Source organism: Neofelis nebulosa, chromosome 4 (assembly GCF_028018385.1).
Source record: "Neofelis nebulosa isolate mNeoNeb1 chromosome 4, mNeoNeb1.pri, whole genome shotgun sequence".
Lineage (NCBI taxonomy): Eukaryota > Metazoa > Chordata > Mammalia > Carnivora > Felidae > Neofelis > Neofelis nebulosa.
Window position 1 is genome coordinate 19,901,746 of NC_080785.1, and position 22,585 is coordinate 19,924,330.

The 22,585-nt window shown below is 43.0% G+C and overlaps 1 protein-coding gene across 3 annotated transcripts in view; it reads right to left on the reverse strand.

The window, feature by feature from the left end:
- Window positions 1–22,585, reverse strand: part of EXOC4 (exocyst complex component 4) — a 761,449-nt gene that overhangs the window by 163,082 nt on the left and 575,782 nt on the right. The gene's annotated exons all lie outside the window — the stretch shown is intronic.

Consider the following 22,585-nt stretch of genomic DNA (forward strand, 5'->3'; position numbering starts at 1 on the left):
AGGGATACACCAGCAGGCTAAAATAACAACAGGGTATATAAGGACCAGCTCTTGAGTTCTGCGCTTCGAAAAACTTGAATGAATGAATGATGATGATTGGACCTTTAAGACCTTGTCCATAGTTCGTCAAAATGGGGTTCTGCAGCATGATGCCAACATTAATAGTACAGAAAACTGACTCTAAGTTCAAGTAATTGAAAATGCTGAGTTAAAGAGAACGGAAGTGGTTTCTTCACTGGAGGGAGGACTCTGGAAACTTTTACTATGCTAATTTCATTGTGAATCTTAAACAGGCAAATGTGTGTGGTATTCAATCTTCCCCTAATTATTTAAGTAAAGAAAACATGTTTTTCTTTTCTTTTCTTTTCGTGTGTGTGTGCGTGCGTGTGTGTGTGTGTGTGTGTGTGTGTGTGAGAGAGAGAGAGAGAGAGAGAGAACGAGTTGGGAAGGGACAGAGACCGAGGGAGACAGAATCCGAAGCAGGCTCCTGGCTGTCAGTCAGCACTGAGCTTGATGCAGGGCTCGAACTCACAAACTGTGAGATCATGACCCGAGCCAAAGTCAGATGCTTAAACAGACTGAGCCACTCAGACGCCCCAAGAAAACACTTTTCACGGCACAGCATAGACCTTTTCACATCTTCTGGAACAGTGTTTCTGGAACAAGGTTTCGGAATGACTCTCCCTCATTCTCTGATTATACTAATGAGGACACTATGCCCAGTGGCATGCTTGAGGACCCATAAAAAGTCCAGCTAGAAAAAGGGTGAGAACCTGAGCTTCCTTCTCAGTCTGTGTTCTTTCCCACGCCCCCAACCTTTGAAACTCTGGCCCCTACCCACCTTTCTGACCTTCTCTCCAGCTCCACCGAGCATGCTAACCCTGTGCTCTGACCACATTAACCTACTAGTTACTCCTTGACTGCACCAGGCTACTTCCTGCCTCTGTGCCTCTGGCTTCCTATCTCTGTGCCTGGAATGCCTTCCTAGCTCATGTCTGTCATCCTTGAGAAGTCAGCTCAAGTCTACCTGCTCTGATTTAAATGCCCCTCCTCTGTGCTACCAGAACACCCGGGGCACAGCTTAGCCCAAGCCCTAACAGAGGATGGTACCCACTGGTTCACTTGACTATCTCTTCCCCTAGACTATAAATTCCTTTGATCATGACTATACCTTCCTATCTTCTACCACCTCGTAGCAAAATATCTGGCATATTGTAGATGTTCCATAAATGTTTCTTAATTAATGAAAATGCAGAGTACATTCAGAATATGATGAAAAGACAGATTTATAGTAAACTTATAATGAAAAACAGACAGCCAAAAGCATGCTGTGTAAGGTGGAATCAAACCACAGCCTCTTTATTACTATATTACTGTATCTTAATTCCCATGGTTCTAAAGACTGAATATTTATTGTGACTAAAGATTTTAGATTGCTCAAAGAAACATTCCTAATTTCACTCGACTGTGTCATTTTCTGTAATGGCAAGCCAGTATATATACAACTAAATGTGCTAATTTTAAAGTTTTAAGAAATATAAATAAATTCACAATTCAGGAAAAACAAAACCAAAACACTTCAGTTTGTGGAGAATGAAATCTCGGTATGGGTGGTTTTAGCTCTTGGAGCAGGGATGGTTCAGAAATGCTACAAAAAAACCTAAGGTTCTTGAAAATTGCTGTAGGAAGAATTTGAGAGAAACAGTGGGAATTCATCTACTGCTTCAGACACCCCCCCCACTACCACACACACACACACACACACACACACACACACACCAGCAATCGTAGAGGGGGGGTGCTTCACAAATGTTTGACGATGACAATAATGTTTCTGTTTATTGGCGCATTTCAACTACGAGTCAGTAAAGCTTGTCCTACCATATTGTCCTTCCAATTATTATCAGCTCCAACTTATAGCTGGCTATAAACAATTATAACTATAGTAATGACAGTAATGATGGAAGTCACTTTTTAATCTATATTTTGACTTGTGTGATGTTTAGAATGTTCTGCATGGTTTGCTCCTTTAATAAGCTATACGGTAAAAGTCTACGCATCCAGGGAGCTGGTACCTGAGAAAATGCCACTTCTCTTCCAAATTATTCTCTACCACACAAGCTCAGGGATCTGTTAAAAAGTTTTGTCTCCTATAGAAATGAGGAGTCTTACATCCACCAAAAGACAGCATCACACGGATTCAGAGCAGGTTTACTTATAATAGCAGAAAAAAAAAAAGGAGTGGTTGTCGTGTGCATCAGTAGTTGAATGGGGACATACAGCGTGACACACACACGCAACAGAATACTACAGAGCAACGGAAAAGGACGAGCCACCACTGCCTGTGACAGCGTGGATGGATCTCACAGCACACCCGTGTGCTAAGTGAAAGCATCCACACACAAAGGAAGACTGCAAGAATGTTATTACTGTAGTTCAGAAACAAGCAAAAGTAATCTCTGGTGATAGAAGTCAGAATAGAGGCTGCCCTTGGAGGGAGTGGATCCTGACTGAGAAGGTGACGACCGTCCAGGTGCTGGAAATATCTTGATTGGGTAGCTGTTCCATGAATAAACACATATATAAAAACTTCTCACACTAAAGATTTGTGCACTTTACAGCTTGTACGTTTAATGAAACGTACGTCAAAAGAAAACATTTCAAGTGATATCTGATTCTAGCTCTCACCAACTTGAAGCTCTTTAATGTGTCAGGACCCACATTCTTCAGATAATCTGCAAGGTCTTTCTGTCTACTCCTCCAGCCGCACTGGCTACATTTCCCCTTGCCTCTTTGAGAGCCAGCTACGTGGGGCTTCTTGGGTTCTTCATTCCCATTTCAGGGCCCTAAACCTGCCTGCAAAGTTCAGTCCCCTGTCTTCCCTTCTTAGAATACTTTTCCTTATCTTTCAGATCTCAGCTAAAACCTCCTTCCTGTAGAAAAACTCTCCAACCCCCATTAGAACATCTCTCCCCACCCCCCTTTGGTTCTATTTCTCTGGAGAACTCAGATGAATAAACCTTTGCTGGGGCAAGGGAGACACTGACTGGGAGTGACTCCCAGGTGGTGATTGTGGACATGCGTGTTGGAACTCAATGTTATATGTTTATTTGTAAAATTTTTTTAATGTTTACCTTTTTTTGAGATAGAAAGTGAGAGACACAGAGTGCGAGCAGGGGAGGGACAGCGAGAGAGGGAGACACGGAGTCTGAAGCAGGCTCCAGGCTGTGCGCTGTCAGCACAGAGCCCGACACGGCGCTCGAACCCATGAGCCGAACCATGAGATCATGCCCTGAGCCGAAGTCAGATGCTTTAACCGACTGAGCCACCCGGGTACCCCAAGTCTCAATTTTAAACAACTGTGTCCAACCACCGTACAAATGAATAGGTACTCCTTCAACAACTTGTCTGAGAGGGTGTAAGTATCCTATTACAGTGGTTTTCACTTGCGGCGTATTTTTAAAATGTGAGGATAACTACCATAGACCATCAGATGACAGCTGTTGGGAAGGGCCTGAAACTGGGGATACGGCACGGAACTTAGTTAATTAAAGAGACACATGTTTATTATGATACATGTTTATCGAGTAAATATTTTCTCTGGGCTAAATACAAGGCTAAATGCAGGAGATAAAAAGCCCTCCAGCGGCTCACAAAGTTCTCACCCTCCAGCGGCTCACAATGTTCTCACCCTCCAGCGGTCTTAGATATTAGGAGGAGGAGACAAGTTCACAAATAAAAACACAAAGTCTCTGTGAATATTGCACAGCAGAGGTACAGAAAAGGAAAGTTAACTGGGCTGGGGTGGGGGTGGGGAGTGGTGAGAAAGATGAAGTTATAAGTGAATTGATTTCCAAAAGATAGCGACTTACAGATTGACAAAAATGGAGAAAAAAGTACTTCAGGTAGACAGGGCAGCATGAACGGGAAACAGTGTGGGATTGAGAGATCTGCAGATTGTTCTTCATGGCTGCGGTGAACGGTGTGTGGGTGTGGGTGTGGGTGTGTGCGTGTGGGTGTGTGCGTGTGTGTATAGACCAGGAAAGCTGTGTGAGGAAGTCAGAGCCAGATGTTGGAGGTCCTTGTATAACATATATGCTTACCACCTAAATATTTTGAATATCCCTTTTACCCTCTCCAGCAAGAAAGTGCAAGTGAATCCTGTCTGATGTCACTAATCATTAGATGATCCATTCCAAGTGTAGGAAGATAATTTCGAAAGGTTCTACTCTTGAGAAAAGACAAACTTCTACAACCAACAGGGAAATTCATTCTGAAGCTCTGTTTGGCAGGCTGAAGAGAAGTGTAACTTATAAATAGGCTTAAACAAAGAAAATAGGAGGTCAAGTTTTGGGCAACCAGAAACACTATATCCCTTTAGAACTCACATAAGTGATTATAAAATTTACCTGCCAGTTAATAACTTGGAAAATGTATCTGATGTAAATTACTAGTAATATTTTCTTAACATTTTGGCTAGAGGATCACTTATGGTAGAATGAAATCTGTGCCTAACATATCTTATAAGCACAGCTGGCTCTTTACAAGGTTTATTTAGGGGTTTGAGACTTCATATTCAAAACAAAACAACGTAGCAGGAAAGGGGAAAGAAGTATACAACAGTTGTGTTTAATTAGACCGTGGGATCTCAGGGCGTATCTTTGTTTCTTTACATGCTTCAAATCAATATAATTCTATGTCCAGGTTATCATTTCCCCTTGATATGTAATGGAACCCAGGGAATATCAACGAATAGGTAAACATTAGCACTTACAAGAAATATCCTTAACTCCAGCAGAAGCGCGCACGCGCGCACACACACACACACACACACACACACAACTTCAAAAGCGCCTTAAGGTTGTTATTCTGCAAAATACATAGTGCTACGTGTTAGGGGAGACACAGAAGTACAATAACGTTAGCAGCTAAAGTACTTCATTTGTGCCAGGCAATGTTCTTGACATAAAGCATGGTCCTACTTTCCAGGGGCTGCTAATAATCTAGTTGGGATAACATCATTTAAAACAAGAAACAAGTGATATTCCAAGAGGCAAGTTAAGCGCAAAAGATACGGTAGGGGAACAGCAGTAAAAAGGTGGGAAAGACTGAACTGGTATCTGGGAGATAGACCAAGTTTAGGATACATGGAGAGGAAGAAGCAAGGCACAGCAAGCCAGGGACAAGGCCGGAGACAACTGTGGCTGGAGTAGGAGATTCATGTCGAGGAACTGGAGGAAAAAGGGTGGTCTGGACAGAGTAGAGTGCGGAAGGCCTGGATGGCAGGCTGAGGGCTTCTTCCTGCGCAGGGACAGGAGCAGGCAGTGTTTAAGGTAGTGGAGCTCAGAATCCCAACCCTACAGCCGAAAGCAACCCCTGCTATCCACAGTCCAATTCTCTGGCTTTAAAAAAGAAAAACGACCAACACAAATATTAAAGGGCCTGTCAGAGATACACAGCTAGCTCATGATACTTCAAAAATCTAGAATCCAGGTCTCTGAGCTCTCTCTGGCCAAAGCTGATGATTACTGCATCAACTGGAATAAATTATTATAGTTGATTATTTTTATTGAAACATATGAAAGATCAATGCAGAGAGAAAGTCAGGGAAAAAAACTCATTTGTCACCATTTGAGGAGACTATTAAATCAAATTCTTCTTTGAGAATTGATAAAGAGAAAGAATTATGCATTTACTCTGTCTTTCCAGTAGGAACTATATCTATTTCAGGATTACCAAATAGGGAAAAGCTCTACTACTCCAATGAAGAATGCCAACCAGGAAGTGTAGAAGAAATAACAGAATTAGAAAATCATTTTTGCAGCCTCTAATAACACAGCTGATTTGAGTAAAGATTATCAATTGGTACTAAAACAAAGAGAGGACAGTTGACAGGGAAAATGAACATTTTTGTAGTGCCAAACATACGCCACACACACAGATCACTTTCTGGGCGCACGAGGAAAACCATACCTGAACAATGGACGGACCAGATGGTCACAAGTCCCACCCAGGGGTGAGACGTTCACATCACTAATGTTAGGAAGCCAGCTCTTACGGGTCTGCGGATGCGATGGGACAAGAAACCTAGCATCATCTACGATATATCCCTACTAAAACATTTAATCCCAATCTAATCACGCTTTTAGATCTCGCTTCTAGTCACAGGAAACAGAGGACGCTATCAGACAAATGCAGAACATGGGATATTGTCGAGCACAGGTGACCGTGTCTGTTAAACACATCAGCACTGGGGAAAAAAAGTGACTGCTCTAGATTAAAAGAGATGTAAGCCACATGACAATTATGATCCTACATGGAATCCTAGTTGGGACAAACTAGTTGTAAAGAATATTTTTGCAAAACGTGGGAAATTTCAAATTGGTAGGTATTAGAAGACGTTAAGAACTTACTGTGCGTGCTAAAAGCTGTGATAACGTGATTGTGATAATGAAGATAATGCTCTTGTTTTGTAGAGAAGTAATACTAAAGTGTTTTGGTATGAAATAGCTTGAAGCCTTGCTTTAAACATGAGAAAACCAGATGATGGGCGCCTGGCTGCCTCGGTAGGTGGAATGTGTGGCTCTTGATCTTTGGGTTGTGGGTTTGAGCCCCACGTTGGGCGTAGAGATAACTCAGAATAAAATCTTAAAAAACAAAAACAAGAAAACCAGATGAAATATATGAGGCATCAATTCTCAGACAATGGAGAAGGAAAGTAAATGAGGTGAGCCCCGCGAACGCCGTAGCTGGAGTTTCTAGGTCACAGTTCAGGAAAGGGGGGACCCACACAGACTTTTCTGAGTTGGGGAGGACAGAATCCGGCGCTTTGGAGGGTTAAGGCAAGTAGGGCTTTGTGGGGTGAAACACTGGACAGGAGGGGGCGCACAGAGAGAGGGAGGAAGGGAGAAAGAGAGGTTGAGATCTTTCTGGAGATCTTTAGAAGAGCCCCCTCAAAAATCGTGGGCTGAGTACTGACTTGTGCCTGTGGGGCAGAAATTACTAACGCTGGTGAAAGAACCACCTGAAAAGAACAGGTAGAACTCCCAGACTTCATCACACAGGGCCAGGAATGGTTCATGTTCCCATTAGCTAGAGTGGAAGAGCCACCTCACAGATATGGCAACTGGTAGAGTCCTCAGAAAGGTATGGCACCTCGGGGGGTGGGGTCAAATTAGCCTAAGACGAAGGGCTGCCCTGGACATGTCTAACAAAGCCCCAAAGCAACCCTTGAGACGATCAATGTAATTCTACCACTGAAATGTGTCCTCAGACAAAGTTCTAGAATATTTAAAGTACTACAATAAAAGCCAGCACCCAACAACGTTAAAAAACCCCAAAATCACCATGTCCAGCATCTAATGAAAAGTTACCTGGCATGCAAAGAAGTGGGAAAATCAGTCCAGAAAAACAGTCCCAGGAATGACACAGATGACAGAGTTACTAGACAAAGAGGTTAGAGCAGCCATTATAAATATTCTCCTATGTTCAAGAACATACAGCAAAACGTGAACATGACAAGAAGAAAAACGGAAGACCCAGCAATAGAAACTATCCAGAGTAAAACAGACAGGAGAAAAATGAAAATGATCAAGCAGAGTCCATGAACTGTCCGTGGGACACAAGCAACTTAATACATGTAACTAAAGTTCCTGAAGGAGACGGGGGACAGAAAAAGACATGAGGGCTGAAAATTTTCCAAATCTGATGAAAAGTGTATGCTCACAGGTTCAAGAAGTTCAAAAATCTCACACGGAAGATGACAAAGACTACAGCAAGACACATTATCATCAAATTGTTGAAAACCAGTGAGATTAATAGAAAAAATCTTAATAACAGCAAGAAAAAAGGCAAGGAGGCCTGAAAGGAAAAAATGAAGAAATCAGTCCCTTTGACTCCCATTTCAATGTTCTGTCTAGCACCCCACACTGTGCCCGGTCCTGGGGAAGGTGAGCCAGGCTGATACGCAGAGGTGGTTCAGAGGTGTGGGACTCCACGACAAGGAGGCTGCCCTCCAAGTGTAGGGTGGCTCAGACAGTGGTGACAGGAGGAGTAGAGGATCCAAGATAGAAAAGAAGAAAAGGGGCAAAGATTAAAAAAAAAAAATGAGGAAAACAAAGTATGCAAAAACCAAAACAAAACAAGAAAGAAGAGTTTCAAGGAAGAGAGGTAGTAAGGGCATCTGATCTTTAGGAAGCAAACCAACCACTCACAAAACCCTCCCATGGAGAAAGAAAAACCTCCAAAGGAAGATGGACTCCACATAAACGTGTGCCCTGGAATTTTATTTCCCAGTTGTATATTTCTAAATGTTCTCTTTCTGCCTTAAGGGCCCATATCACTCCATGCTCTACTGTCTAGTTATATACATATTAAAAAGAAAAAAAAAAAAGTCCTTCATTCTTTTCCTTAACCCAAGTTCACCCAGAACGGATACCTAGGGCAAAAGCATTGGACTGTCCATAGTAAGATTGTAAGATTGTTAAGACTGCCATATAGGCTCAGGCTAATAATCCAGCCTATCTTAAAGTTATCTTTCCGAAATTATGTTTTTGCATGATTTTCCAAGCCCTGCTAACAACATCACCATAGCGTTTTCTAACACCCTTCTTCCCGAGAGCTCGGAGTACTTCACAAATATCTCAATCAATATCCCAACAGATTGTAAGAAAGTAGAGCTGTCGTTATCATCCCTATTTTTTAGCAAGTCTAACACTTAAAGTGGTTTCAAGGAACAAGTATAACACTTAGACGTTTTTAAAGAACTCCAGAACATCAAGCTGCCACCAAAGGTGGTCTCAAATGCTTGCATTTCTTTATGCTTCTCGAATTCTCATTCCACTCTGGTTTCTCTCATGCCGCAAAGCGTCTGTATTCACAGAAACCCTTCTCTTGATGTAGCAGGTATTAGTCACGCGTTTTATGTGACTCTTCTGTCCTTTTAAAGATTTCATGTCCTTGGCCACTCCACTTGGTCCAAACCAACCAACCAACCAACCAACCAACCCAGAGATTCACAGAGCGGGACCTTTACATTTCTCCTTTCTGCTAGCAAAGGCAAGGTCTCTGCGGCAGGAGATTCAATGGTCCACAGTGGGGCACGATTCGTTAGGGAAGAGTTACAAAGATATAAATCAACTTGTCAGAGGAGGAAGTCTGGCTGGACCAGTGGGAGATGCATCCCACATGCACATTTGTTCCACACTCTGAGGGCTCACCTGCCTTTGGTGGCTCATTCCACAGAATAATCAATTATGCTGACAAGTTTCCCCACACACTGCCTCAGCCTCAGTTACTCATGTACCTCAGAGGTGAGATCCGGAGCCCTCTTAGGAGGAGGAGGAGCAGGGAGCTTGGCTTCCAGGAAAACAGAACATATGGAACTGCTTGGGGAAGAGAGTGTTCGAGCAAGCGTGCAAGCATGCACACACAAGGGAAAATTTGTTCAAGGGCAGTGATACAACTCAGATATGCCTCAGACTGGGAGGGACCATAAAATCTGTGAAGAGCTGATACATTTTGAATAGGAGATCTTGTTTTTGATGAAACCGGCTGTTGCAAACCCAGCATTCTAGCCCCTTCTAGGAATAAAGTTAACTGTTCCAGATGATCATTGCAGGTTGAGCAAAACAGTATGTGTCACTGGGCAAAAGTCAAGTGACTAGCACAGAGGAGACCTGTACTCCAGATATGGTTTTAACACTGACTCTGAGATGTTGAACAAGTTACGCTTCCTTTCTTCATTCACAAGCAGTGAGAGTGTAATAATATTCTTTGTGAACCACGGTGACATCTCCAGCCTGCCCACCATAATGTCAACTTGGCTTTTAACTCATTTTCCCAGGTTTAGGAGATGAGTCATTCACATTTACCCTTCCTAGATTTTAGTTATCAAAGCACATGATCTATGAAGAGAGAGGCCTATGTGAGATTAGAGATGACCACAATGCATCCTGATGAACTAAACAGATGGCATCCCGCCAAAGTTTGTGTGACAGGAACAGTAATAGAACCACCCACATACTGCCCAGGGAAGCAGCTTTGCTCCTGACTCCCAGAACTGTTAGTGGTTAAAAATCTGAATATTGAAGCTTTGATGTATTTCCTTCTAAGACAATCTCTTCACACAGCAAACACCCACGCCACTGGGAAGGATACAGCCAACACATGTACAATAATTTCCAGACTTCAAGATTTCACCAACCAGGAAAAATAAATGAACCAACATAGATCCAACTTTTGATTTTTGCCAAGTTATGATGCTTAAAATAAAACAAAACAAAAACAGATCACTTATAATACCACTGTTTTTATAGAAGTATGATAAAAACATGAATATTTTCACACCAAGAATGTGGAGGAAAATATCAGAAAAAAAGTCCTTCCCAAGAAAGTAAACTGGAAAACACACACACACACCCCACTACGCTGACTTGACTTTACCCATTTTCTGTGCATCCCACGTTAGGCTGGCCCAGGATGGACTGGACAGGGGACCAGAGCAGTAGGTATTAGGTATCACTAACAGAGTCCATGCTTTACAGATCACCATGCCCAATGAGACACAAATGCCAAAGGACAATGTTCAACTCTTGTGATTGTTTTCAGCCTTGGGGTGGGGTGGGAAGAAGAGTTTTTACGTGGGAAGTCATCATTTCACCAAACCAGGGTTCCATATTTATTCTACAGTCTCTTGTGAGACCAGGGATTGAAAACATGAAACAGGCTCATATGTTTGTAAGAGCAGAAGAAATTAAATACACAACGATTCAGCTGTCACAATGTTATCTTTGGATTTTAAGTATAAATTTGTTTAAAATATAAAATTAATACAAAGCTCAAATGGAATCGTAAAATTGCTCAACGGTCTCTTCCTGTGGGTAACTTAGAAGGCACTTTAAGAGCGCACATATAATTTGGAAAGAAAACTCTAATGATTCATAAAATTACCACAGTTCCCGTGTAACTGAAAACAATAGAGCCTACTGCAAAACACAGACAGAGCATTCAATTCATTTTAATGGTTTCTCATTTTTTTCTTTTAAACTCTCTGCTCCTTTTATCACTAAGATTTTTTTTTAAATGAAAAGTAGAATGTCTCTGCTGCCCATTTTCTTCTTGTATTGTTTGCCTTTTGTTCTAAAAATGAGGGTAAAATTAAGTGCTTAGATCACTAGAGATTTCCAGATGGTCAGACAAATGAGTCCTGAGGCTCCTGGGCTTGCGTTTTTCATAGACACGGACGGACATCCCTCACTCGGTCTCCATGGCTCTAGCTCAATACAAATTTGATTTAGCCTAAGCACCTTCAGCGTGTGATGACCACATTCCTGCCCAGAATGAGCATCCAAATTGGCTTAATTACTTAAATCAAAATGGGAATTTTCTATGTATTTCTAAAGTATCCCTTTATTTCCCTGGTATATATATTTGCAATAAAATATAAAAAGTTTATATTACATATATTCTAATCTTTGCAGGTTATTCTGAAATGCAACTATTTTTCTTACTTATTGTCTCCCTTCCTGATCTTGACCCCTCCTCTGGTTTATTTTGTTAACCCTTTTCCTGGTTCCCTAGGGCTACTGTTCCTGTGTCACAAGCCCAGGCCATGCCTTCTCTTCCTTATTTTCATGTGTTTCTTTTGCTATTCTAGAACGAAGAGCATGAACCCTCCACCCCATGGCAAGTCTGCAGATAGGTGCTGGATGAACACTGGAAGTGTGTATTTTATTAAGTAAGTACGCATATATGGGGCACCTGGGTGGCTCAGTCGGTCAAGCGTCCGACTTCGGCTCAGGTCATGATCTCGCGGTCCGTGAGTTCGAGCCCCGCGTCGGGCTCTGTGCTGCCAACTCAGTGCCTGGAGCCTGTTTCAGATTCTGTGTCTCCCTCTCTCTCTCTTCCCCTCCCCTGCACTCGTAGTCTCTCTCTCTCTCTCTCTCTCTCTCTCAAAAATAAATAAACATTAAAAACAAGTTAAAAAATCAATAAGTATGCATATATTGCTTACTATATGCCACACATTATTCTAGGTACTTACAAACTGTTAACTCATTTTATTTATGAAGTAGATACTATTATTATCTCTGCTTGACACATGATAAAACTGAGGCCTAAAAAGCTCAGTAACAAGCCTGAGATAACCCAATACAGTGGATGATACAGTCTGAGGAAAAGCCAGTCAGTCTGGCTCCAGAATCCTTGCTTTTAAGAAGAAGAAGGAGGAGAAGGAAAGAGAAGGCAGGGGAGGGAGAAAACAGATTCACTGAGGATGAGAAGGATGAAGGGAAGGGCAGCCTAGGAGTAGCCGTGGATCCATTATAAAAATCCGTGCTTGGCGGTCACTAGGGCTCTGGGTAAAGAAGTATAAGGCAGGCATGGCCTCACCAGAGGAAGAGTTTTGTCACCCTGAAGACAGATGTAACTGATGTGGCTAAAGATCATTAGTGACTGTGGTGTTGGCCAAGTAGAGGAGAATCACATGACTGGCAACGTGCTGGGAAATGTCTGACACCTTGCTCTCTGGGGAGATGTGGGAGTCCCGATTTGTAGTATTTGCCGGTGTCTATGTGTGGACATTTCCACCATGGCCAATTTCACTACCGATGTGACGTCACTGAACTTAGAGCTGCAAAGAGGTGCCCAGTAACACCCATGTAGTATTTCCGGCACTAGTTACAATCGATGCAAAAACCCAAGAGCATAGATAAAAAGAGCACAGATTGTGGTAAAACAATCAAGAAGTGGTGAGTTGGAGCATTTACTGCCTTTGTGTTTAGTATTTTATAACTTACTTTTGAATAATGACTATGTTTAGTAGCCAGCTCACAAAACTTGTGAAAATTTCACAACCAGCTCTTAGAAGCCTGTGGGAACCAGTAACCACAAGCCACTGAGTCTGACTAACCAGATGCATCTACTCTCAAATAAATGGATGGACAGGGGTCTGGAGACTTGAACTTCATCGGGTCCCAAATTCACCACAACGAGGAAATAAATGCAGGAAGAGGGAGGCACACAAAAATGACAGGGCTTACGAAAAACAGAAATATCCACTCTAATTTGATGAAGAAAGAGGTCTAGTGTGAAGCAGAGACTTTGAGAAGGTAAGTTCAGAGAAGGCCTGAATCTGTGTTCTCTTAAGACGCTATAGACCATGCGTGGTAAAGCACAGAATGCTGTGCTTTGTGCTCCCTAACTGAGGTCTCACATCAGCGTTCTTGGTTCTACGTAGACTATTTATGGGCAACAAACAGACGTCAAGCAGGAATTAGATGACATTTCATGAACTGGCAAGCTTTAGGTGAAGGATGATAAACTGTGCAGAATGAACATGAGATCAGGAATTTAGCAAATACTATGTGTACATATATCTAGATACGGTGCAGAGAAAAATGCGCATGGAAAGCCCTGACACACAGAGAGGAAAAGATCAAATATCATGGGGAACTAGCAATCTTTGGAGAAAGCCAGTCTGTTTCACTCACCAAGGTTTCCCCAGAGACAAGCACCGAGTCTGGTGCAATCATATTCAGTAAGTATATTTTTCGCTAAATGAATTTCCATTATATCTGTTCCAGGAGGTAACTGTCTTTGAAATTCTTGTCACTTGAATACAAAGGGACACTGTGTACTGAGAACTATTTTTATGGAAAACTTTCTGCCTTTTTCTTTGTTGCTCAAGATTCTAGTAATATTTGAAAATTCGTGAGCTCACACAGGAAACACCTTTGAAATTTCTAGCCTCCAGCTCTTCATATACCCTTACTACGTACAGCAAGACACAGAATTTTATGTATACGGCACTCATCAAGTGCTCGTTGAATTGAAAGATTAGTGCAAGATTCATCTCATTACTCCAAACTGCCAAAGAATGGGCTATTTTGCTCATTGACACCTGAAAATATAATTATAACTGGCAAGCCTACATAGCAGAGCACCTTGGGTCAAAAAATCAGCTAGCTTCCAGATCCCAAGTGGCAGAGTGTGGACTGAATTGGAAGTTAGTTCACATAGTTCTCACTTTTATAATTGCAAAGAGGAAACACAGCTGCAAGCCGCAGGTTGGCTTTGTTAAAGCCGATACTGAGACTGAGGTCCTCTCCGTGTTACTGGGTATTGTGTTTCTGCTCCCCTGGTCCCCCCTTACTTAAGCAGTAAGGATTTCCTGCCATAAAATTCTGGTGGATGTGGTACAACTTGGATACAGAAAAGCATGATGTCTAATGAATAACCTTGATCAGCTTCTTCCAGAGAAATCATTTAGGGATTGTTCTTGAGCCTCTACTGCAGGATAAAGACTGTGCTCGGGAAATGTGAAAATAGAGGTGAGGGGTGGGGGGAAGTAACCTTTATTAAACACCTTCTGTTTGCCAGGGATTATGCTAAGCAGTGCCACATGCGTCATCTCATTTTGTCCTCACATAACTCATGTTACGGAGGCGACAGGGAGCTTCAGAAAGGTTAAGTTCCCTGTCCCAGATAACAGAGTAAGTGGCGGGGCCCAGAGCTGCCCTCAGACTGTTTCTAATCCAAACTTGGGCTCCTTCCACCATTTCCTTTGGCAACTTAAATCCCCAATTCTCAGGCAAGGCCTGGCAGGAGGGAGACTACAGTCTGGTTTTAGTCTACTCAGAGAGGGTAGACGAGATGTATACACAGGAATTTAGCTACCCACCTGAGGTACATACGAGTGCTTTTCATCACGGCCTGAGATACTCTTGAAGGTTTAACAGACAATTCACAAGCTGAGTTGGGCCTTCAGGGAAGGTGGGTAGAAAAGGTGGCCCTTCAGGGCATAGGGAGGTAGAAAAGAAAGGAAACTGGTCTTCCATATTCCTCCAATTACCAGAGAGGAGAGGCAGGGCAGGGCCTTCTGAGGAAAGACACGGGCAGCAGGAGTGAGAACGATGTACCTAGGGGAGAATTTACTTCTGGGTAAGGAAAACATTTAAACACACATCTATTCTCTCTTGCTCCCCGAATCTCTGAAGTGACAGTAAAGAGATTATTTTTGTCCAAGACATAAACCACTAAGGATTAAGAAGAACGGGGGAGGGTGGGGAGAAGACAAAGGTAACACAATTTTAGAAGCTGGAAAGCCCATCAGAGTGGTAAATGTCTCTAATAGACTCAAGAAAAATACAATCCTGTATCAGAAAGTGGAAAGCTGAAAAGCAAACCAATCTCTACTGTGAATTTCAACAGCCCCAGCTACATCTGGATGTGGGGAAAAGGGAAAGAGTGGTTACGATAAGGATTAGATGAAAGTCTATTTAGGAGGTAGTCAGATTCCCAAGATCCCTTCCCCCACTGGGAAACAGGATGGTTCTCCTCCACCCTGGTAAAAACATGAAGATTTATTCTCTGGAAAGAGTAAAAGAGAGGATCTCTGGACTAGGAGACAGGATAAACAATTAAGAATGGGGGAAAAAAACCAACAACAAACAGGAGAGTTGAATGACTTTATACAAACTGGATACCAAGAATCCCTAACCCTTTGTTCCTTCCTCTTCCCATTTGGTTTCCTGGATGCTAGCAGGGAGGCCTTCAATCTCCAGAGAGCAGATTGGAGAATCCTTTTCTGTGGAGTCTGGTCCAAGAATGACCTAAAGATACTGACACTGGAGGTTTCCCAAACAAATGGCCCAATCAAATCTTCATGGTTCCATGACCCCAGCCCGAGCCAGGAAATGAGATCAGAAGAATAAATAAAAGTTAAAGAGCTCTTGCCCTTAATATGTGAAAAACAGGATCTCTTCGAACCAAACTCCATATAGAAGTATTAGGAAAGACAGTTTAAAATATTGTAATTTACTTATAAGAGAAAATTCCTGTTTTGTACCTTCTGTGTTCTTGGCAATTATTTGATCACCAAATTGATGAAATGAACTCAAATTCATGCTGGTTTAAATGAGAAGGCCATTAGCACACCTGCTTTAAAGATCCCTTGGAATCATATAGTTAGATAACTCACAGAGCCCAGTGCACAAGCTATAATCTTCCTTTAATTAAGTCAATCGATAGACATTTGCTCAGGGTTCTAGCGAGAGGACCTGGTGTCTTTCAATACATACACCTACCTCGGAGGCTTCTACAAATTAGTCTTTGGGAGGTTTGAGTAAGTGATTAGAGCCCTTCCACCGGTTCTTATAGGTCACCCCATGTATCACACTTAAGTGGAGGTGGCAGGATAAGCCGAGAGACTAAATTTTGGTCTGTCATGGGAAATGCAGGAGGGCAGGTGGGAGCTGGGAGACGGACTCCAAAGAGATTCTTCTCCTTCCCCGCTCCCCCTTGCAAACAAAAAATAACCAAATCTTTGGTTCCCCAGGAAAGGATTAAGTGCTTTCCTTTGCTTCAAGGAGCCCCCCGAAAGAAAATGTACCATGTAGGTCTCGGCAAAGGGAAACTGGACCACCTGACTGAGAAGGGGCAGGAGGTCTGCAGGCTTCAAGACGATGGCAGTGAAGGTGATGGTAGCAACGCCAAGATTTTCCTGAGTGCTCACTACTGTGTTAGGAAGCGTGCGTATTAATACGCAAGCTAGAAACTGACACGGTCATTTACTTAATCCTTTGCAACAACCCTGTGACAAAGGTACGTTATTGCCCCTTGACGTGCTTAATAATGCTTCACTGTTTACCTTCATTTCTCAGACCAGGATTTCTCAAATAAAATCCCAATTCCTAACAGGCGGTTCACTTATTTCAAAATAAGATTCAAGAAAGCCAAATTCCAGCACAACCATGCATGTTATATAGTTTCTTATACACCCATCGCTGATGATTTTTTTTCTAAAATATATTCAATATGAAAATAAAAAGTGAGTAGAGACATAAACTTTCACCTAACATACAAACCACTCAAAAAAGTTCAAACACTTACATGTCAATGCAAAACTAAAAATTCTATTAAAGACACAGAGATAAATTATAATAGTGCTGTATGGTGACAGATGGTAACCACATTCATGGTGAACACAGCACAACGTGTAGATTTGTTGAATTACCATGTTGTACACCTGAAACTAATGTAACATTGTGTGGCAACTATCCTTCAATGAAAAGTAAATGAGTAAATGAATAAAACAAGTTCATACTTCCCTGCCTATTGGAGGTAGAATCCACAGGTCTGAATGTAACCTCATAATGACTCATTACAAATTAATGATTCACCACTATTATCAACCTTTCTGTTTAGCGATAAACCCTGCCCTTAAAGCCTACCACGGCAGGTAGAGCAATTTGTAGCCCACTTAAATGGCCCCCAACCAGTATGTCATTTCATGATTTTATATAGTTTTTCTCATAGAGACTAGCAGCGATTAATTCTAGGTGCTTTGAATAAAAAAGTAGCAGTCGACTCTTACCGTTGTCAGTTTCTGCAACTGCTGATTTGCTGCTAAGAATATTGTGAACCAGAAAACCAGCAAACTTTTCTAGAATAGGCTTTGACTAAAGGTCTGTGGGTAAAGCATGTGGGCTCTGGTATCTAGGTATATTAGGACCACCATTTACGTAACTCAGAAACTTTCAATTTTGCTTCTACTAATCAACTCTTGGCGCTTAGTTCCTTAATCGATCAAGTACTTAGAGGAAGTAAAATCGGAGGATATCTCTATTCTCTCCCACAACCAGGTGTGCAAAAGCCAGGTGTGCAAAAAGTACTATGAATACTTTGATGAATGTGAGAGGTTTCACGATAAGAGACGTATTTTTCAAATCCCTGTGTTAAAATTTAAATTTCTTGAAAGCAAAGCCATCTTACTCATTTCTACATATCTCAGAGCACCTAACATTGTGTCCCATCCATAGTTAGCTTTTGATTCTTACTTATTTCTTGAAATAACCACTGCCTTATGAAAGAGGTGACAGTTGTGCTGGTGATATTTAGATATTTGAAGACAGCTCGAAAAGCATCCCAGCAGAGAAAAGTGAGGGAGGAAGAACCTAAAAAGAATGCTCTCAGCAAGTCAAGGGGACAGGAAATAGCTGAGGTTGGCTGAGGTGCCTGAATTATTTCTAGTGATACAGAGAAAACATATACATACATGTGGATACCATGTATGGCAGTGAATAAAATGCAGTGAATCTTCATGCATACGCGGCGGCTCCTTTAAATGCTTAAAGCGCTTGCACAGGGTATAAGTGCTCTTGCAGGACCTAAAGAATTTAAATGTCATGCCCCAGACTTGCAAATACAGAGGAAAAAGAGAAATAACATCCATTAAGCATTTATGTGCGTTGACTCTAGACACTTTACTATTTGATCGTCAACTCACTAACCCTTCTCTGAAATATTATTTTCCTTAGTACGACACCAAAAACTATTAGACACTAAGATGTTTGCCTGAGATCGCACAGCGGCTGGGGGGGGAGCGGGTTGTTCCGCTCTTAATTTGTCTTGCGTGGTTCCTGCCTCCCCCCCACAAATGGCCAAACACCTCCCCGGAGGCCCCGGAGCTAAAGCTGTCCATCGTAAGAGGCGCTACTGAGGAATGAGGAATTGATGGCTCGCTTCCTTTCTTCCTCGGGACTTCTAGTTCGATGGTCTCATGCTCCGCTGGCCTGCTTGCAGCGTGCGGAAGCACCGTGGAAAAGGAGGCTCGGCGACGGGACGGGAGCTGGCCAACGTGCGCCGGTCTGCGTGACCAGCTGTTCCCGTAACGCTGCAATTCTGAGGCCTATTTCTGGCTCCCACGGTTTACAGCTTAGAGTTGGGCTCCTCTCAAGGACATATGGGTACTGGCCTACAGGCTGTGGATTGTTTCAAAGAGGAAAAACCTGTCTATGGTGCGGCTGGCCTTCAGAATTCTGTCTAAAAAGCCCGCCTAGCGCGGCCTGGACTACATGAAACTGCCGATATTCGACCTTGTCTGACCTCTAACAGCAACAACGTTATAACTTAGACACATTCCGGATGTGTTCAGAGGAATTTCTAGTCCACTTCTGGCTCTGCTTTCTGGATGATGATACGACCACTTGTTACAAAATTTCCTGCATTTTAAAAAGCTTTAGCATACGAAGCAATGACAACGACACTTAACGGTGCTCAGAGCGATTTTCATCCTGCACTTTAGTTAATCTTCAGGATCCGGTACTTGGAACACACACAAAAATTCCCTGCTTTTTCAACTCTTGCAACTCGGAGACGGACCTCTTATGTTAGGTCATTTGTTCTGGCTCTAGAAGGATTTTGTGACTTCACTCTCTCTAAAAACAAAAAAACAAAAAACAACTGGGGGTGCCTGGATGGCTCAGTGGGTTAAGCTTCTGACTTCGGCTCAGGTCATGATCTTACGGTTCCTGGGTTTGAGCCCTGAGTCGGGCTCTCTGCTGTCAGCGCGGAGCCCGCTTTGGGTCCTCTGTCTCCTTCCCTCTCTGCCCCTCACGCTCTTTCTCCCTCTCTCAAAAATAAACATCAAAACAAAAAGAAAACCAACCAAACTGTCTTAACTGATCAAGGATGACACGAAAGCAGCTCTCTGGTCCTTGTCTCCAATATGATTTCCTTCCAGTGCTAATGACTGTAAGCCACTACCCTGTGAATAAACCCATTTAGGTCTCCTAACGCCAGCTGCAAGTAGGAAATTAAAGCAAATGGAAAGGCAGGCGCTGCAGCAGTTCGGGTGTGGGTACCCGGATCCAAGAGACACTCATCCATTAACCAAACAGCAGCACTTGCAAACCCAGCGGGCACCCACGGCTCCCCGCTGAGAAGCAGAAATTAACTTTGTGAGGAGATAATTTGTCTTTAGATGCTTGTCATATTCAGAAAAGCTCTCTCAGGATGAGGCGGTGGGAAGAAGGAAGGGAGGCTCTTGACAATATAGCCACGTATACAACAAAAGCTTATCAGGGAGCCAGGTGGCACCGAAGATTGATGTCCCATCGCGCTACCTCCGGGACACGTGCGTGAAACGGGGCAGGAGCTGTGGTGCCATTTACTTCTAATGGCGGATTGGAAAAAGGAACGCTGCACAGACCGTGGTGGTAGGTTGAACTCAACTGGGAAGGATCAATGAGACAAGTGGACCGAGGTATCTGAAGACCAAATTGGTGCCAATGGGTGGGCTTTTGCAAGGTTTGGGGGAGAAAAGTCCAGTAGCCACAGGGCAGGAGAGATGGCAGCAAAGAGACCTGCTGGAGTGGAAGGCTGTGGCCAAATAAGCCATCAGAAGTGGAAGTGCACCCTGGGACTGGACAGCAAGTGGCACCTTGGTGCCACCAAGATGCCACTTGCTCTTCAGAACACATGAAGCAGAGGAGATGCTGAAGAAGGTGCCACCGTTTTGATTTATTTGAAAATAATTTAATACTACAGGGTTTGGATTAGCCGCCACGGGGTAAAAGCAGAAGAAAACTCTGATGTTTGTGAACAGAACACCCTTTAAAAAAAATTTTTTTTTTATGTTTATTTATTTTTGAGACGGAGAGAGACCGAGCATGAGCGGGGGAGAGGCAGAGACACACACACACACACACACACACACACACACACACACACACACACACACACAGAATCCGAAGCAGGCTCCAGGCTCCGAGCTGTCCGCACAGAGCCCGACATGGGGCTCGAACCCACAGACCGTGAGATCATGACCTGAGCCGGAGTCGGACACTTAACCATGTGAGCCACCCAGACACCCCAACACCCTTTCATTTCAGAATCAACATTCCCTGAGCACCTTCAAAATGCCAAATCCCCACCCTCGAGGAGTTTCTAAGGGGTAGGATTCCAAAAGACGCTTAGGAGTGTCTTTACCAGAGCCATTTTAGAAGGCAGTCATCCAGGTGGATCAAGTGGAGGTTATTACTTTTAAAAAAATGTTCTGCGGCTCCATCACATTTCTGGCTTTACATAAGAACCTACCAAGCAAGGAACCTGAATCGAGAGGCCTGGTGGTACAGAATGGGGTTTTGTACAAGCTACCTGAACTGGCCACTGGCCTCCCAGTTCCAACTGATGGTTATCTTTATACATGACAGTGATACTGGGGCACCTGAGTGTCCAACTCTTGGGTTTCGGTTCAGGTCATGATCTCACAGGTTTGTGAGATCAAGCCTCACATTAGGCTCTGTGCTATCAGTGCAGAGCCTGCTTGGGATTCTGTCTCTCCCTATCTCTCTGCCTCTCCCCCACTTGTGTCTGCGTGCACGCATGCGTGGTCTAAAATAAACATTTAAAAAAAACCATAAAAAGTGAAAGTGATACACCTATGACGTACTATACTATAAAAGGATCAGCAGATTAAAAAAATCACGTATTTGGTTACCCAACAGACTTTCTCGGCACCTGCTACATGTTTGATATTCCGCTAGGAGACGCACACGCGGTGAGAATATAGTCTCTCCATCCTCAAGTAATTCACACACTTGTGGGTGACAGAGAAGCAAATAAGCAATTACAAAAGAGGCCATGCCGCACGTTGGTAAGGGGCAATGCCAGGAATGAGGCTGGGCAGTGTGTCCAGGTGCTTAACCAACTCCAAGGCGCTAGGGCATCACACATCTATTTTCTCGTTTACGACGGCATAGCACTTGCCTTCATAATGTATTCTTACGCGTTACTATTTTAATCCCCGTACTGATGCTGTAAGGGTCGAATTAGTATTATAGGTGACCCTTGAACAGTATGGGTGTGAGCTATGTGGATCCACTCATACATAGATCTTTTTTCAATACGGTACAATACCCTAAACGTATTTTCTCTTCTTTGACTTTCTTAACATTTTCTTTTCTCTAGTTTATTTTATTGTAAGAATACAGTATATAGTACATACAACGTGCAAAATATGTTAATCAGCTGTTTATGTTACCTGCAAGGCTTCCAGTCAACAGTAAGCTACTACTAATGTTTTGGGGGAGTCAAAAGTTTACATGGATTTCCTGCACAGAGAGGTTAGGTCAGTGCCCCTAACCCTCACGTTGTTCAAGGGTCAAATGTATACAGCCTCAAGGAAGTCAGGCTTCCTGTGGAAGGTCAAGCAGCCAGTTGAGTAGCACAGCTTGGATCTGTCCCCATGTCTAATTTCAAAGGCCATGCTCTTTTTTAACTATACAGGCCAGCTTCTTAAAATCAATATTCATGTAGGGGTTCACTTTACAAAGTGCTTTTACGTGTTCCAGGTCATTTCATCTTCCGGACAAGGCTGTAAGGTAAGTATCTCGGATAACAGGTAAGGAAACTGAGGCTCAGAGTTGTGAGGGATGGTATCCATTTACAGGACTCAACAGTGGTAAAGCTAAAGGTTTACCACCAGGTGCCAGACTCCAAATCGAAGCTTCTCCCGCTACAGTCTACATATGTAATAACCGTTTGCCAACATTCTCCAGCGCGAAGGGGGATGCAGGGTTAGCTACTTTGACTTGCAGACGAGACACAGAAGCTGACCTGACGCCTGCCTCCTAACACCAGCCGCTTCTACCTTCTCCCCAAAGAAAAAGGTAGACGTGCTTTTCAGAACCGTCCATCATTCTCTGTTACCAGGTACTATTCCATCACCATTTGGGCACTTAGCCCAGAGAAGGTGAATTTGGAGATTTGAGGGTTGCCGGCTGCAATACAGATCGCTGGGCCC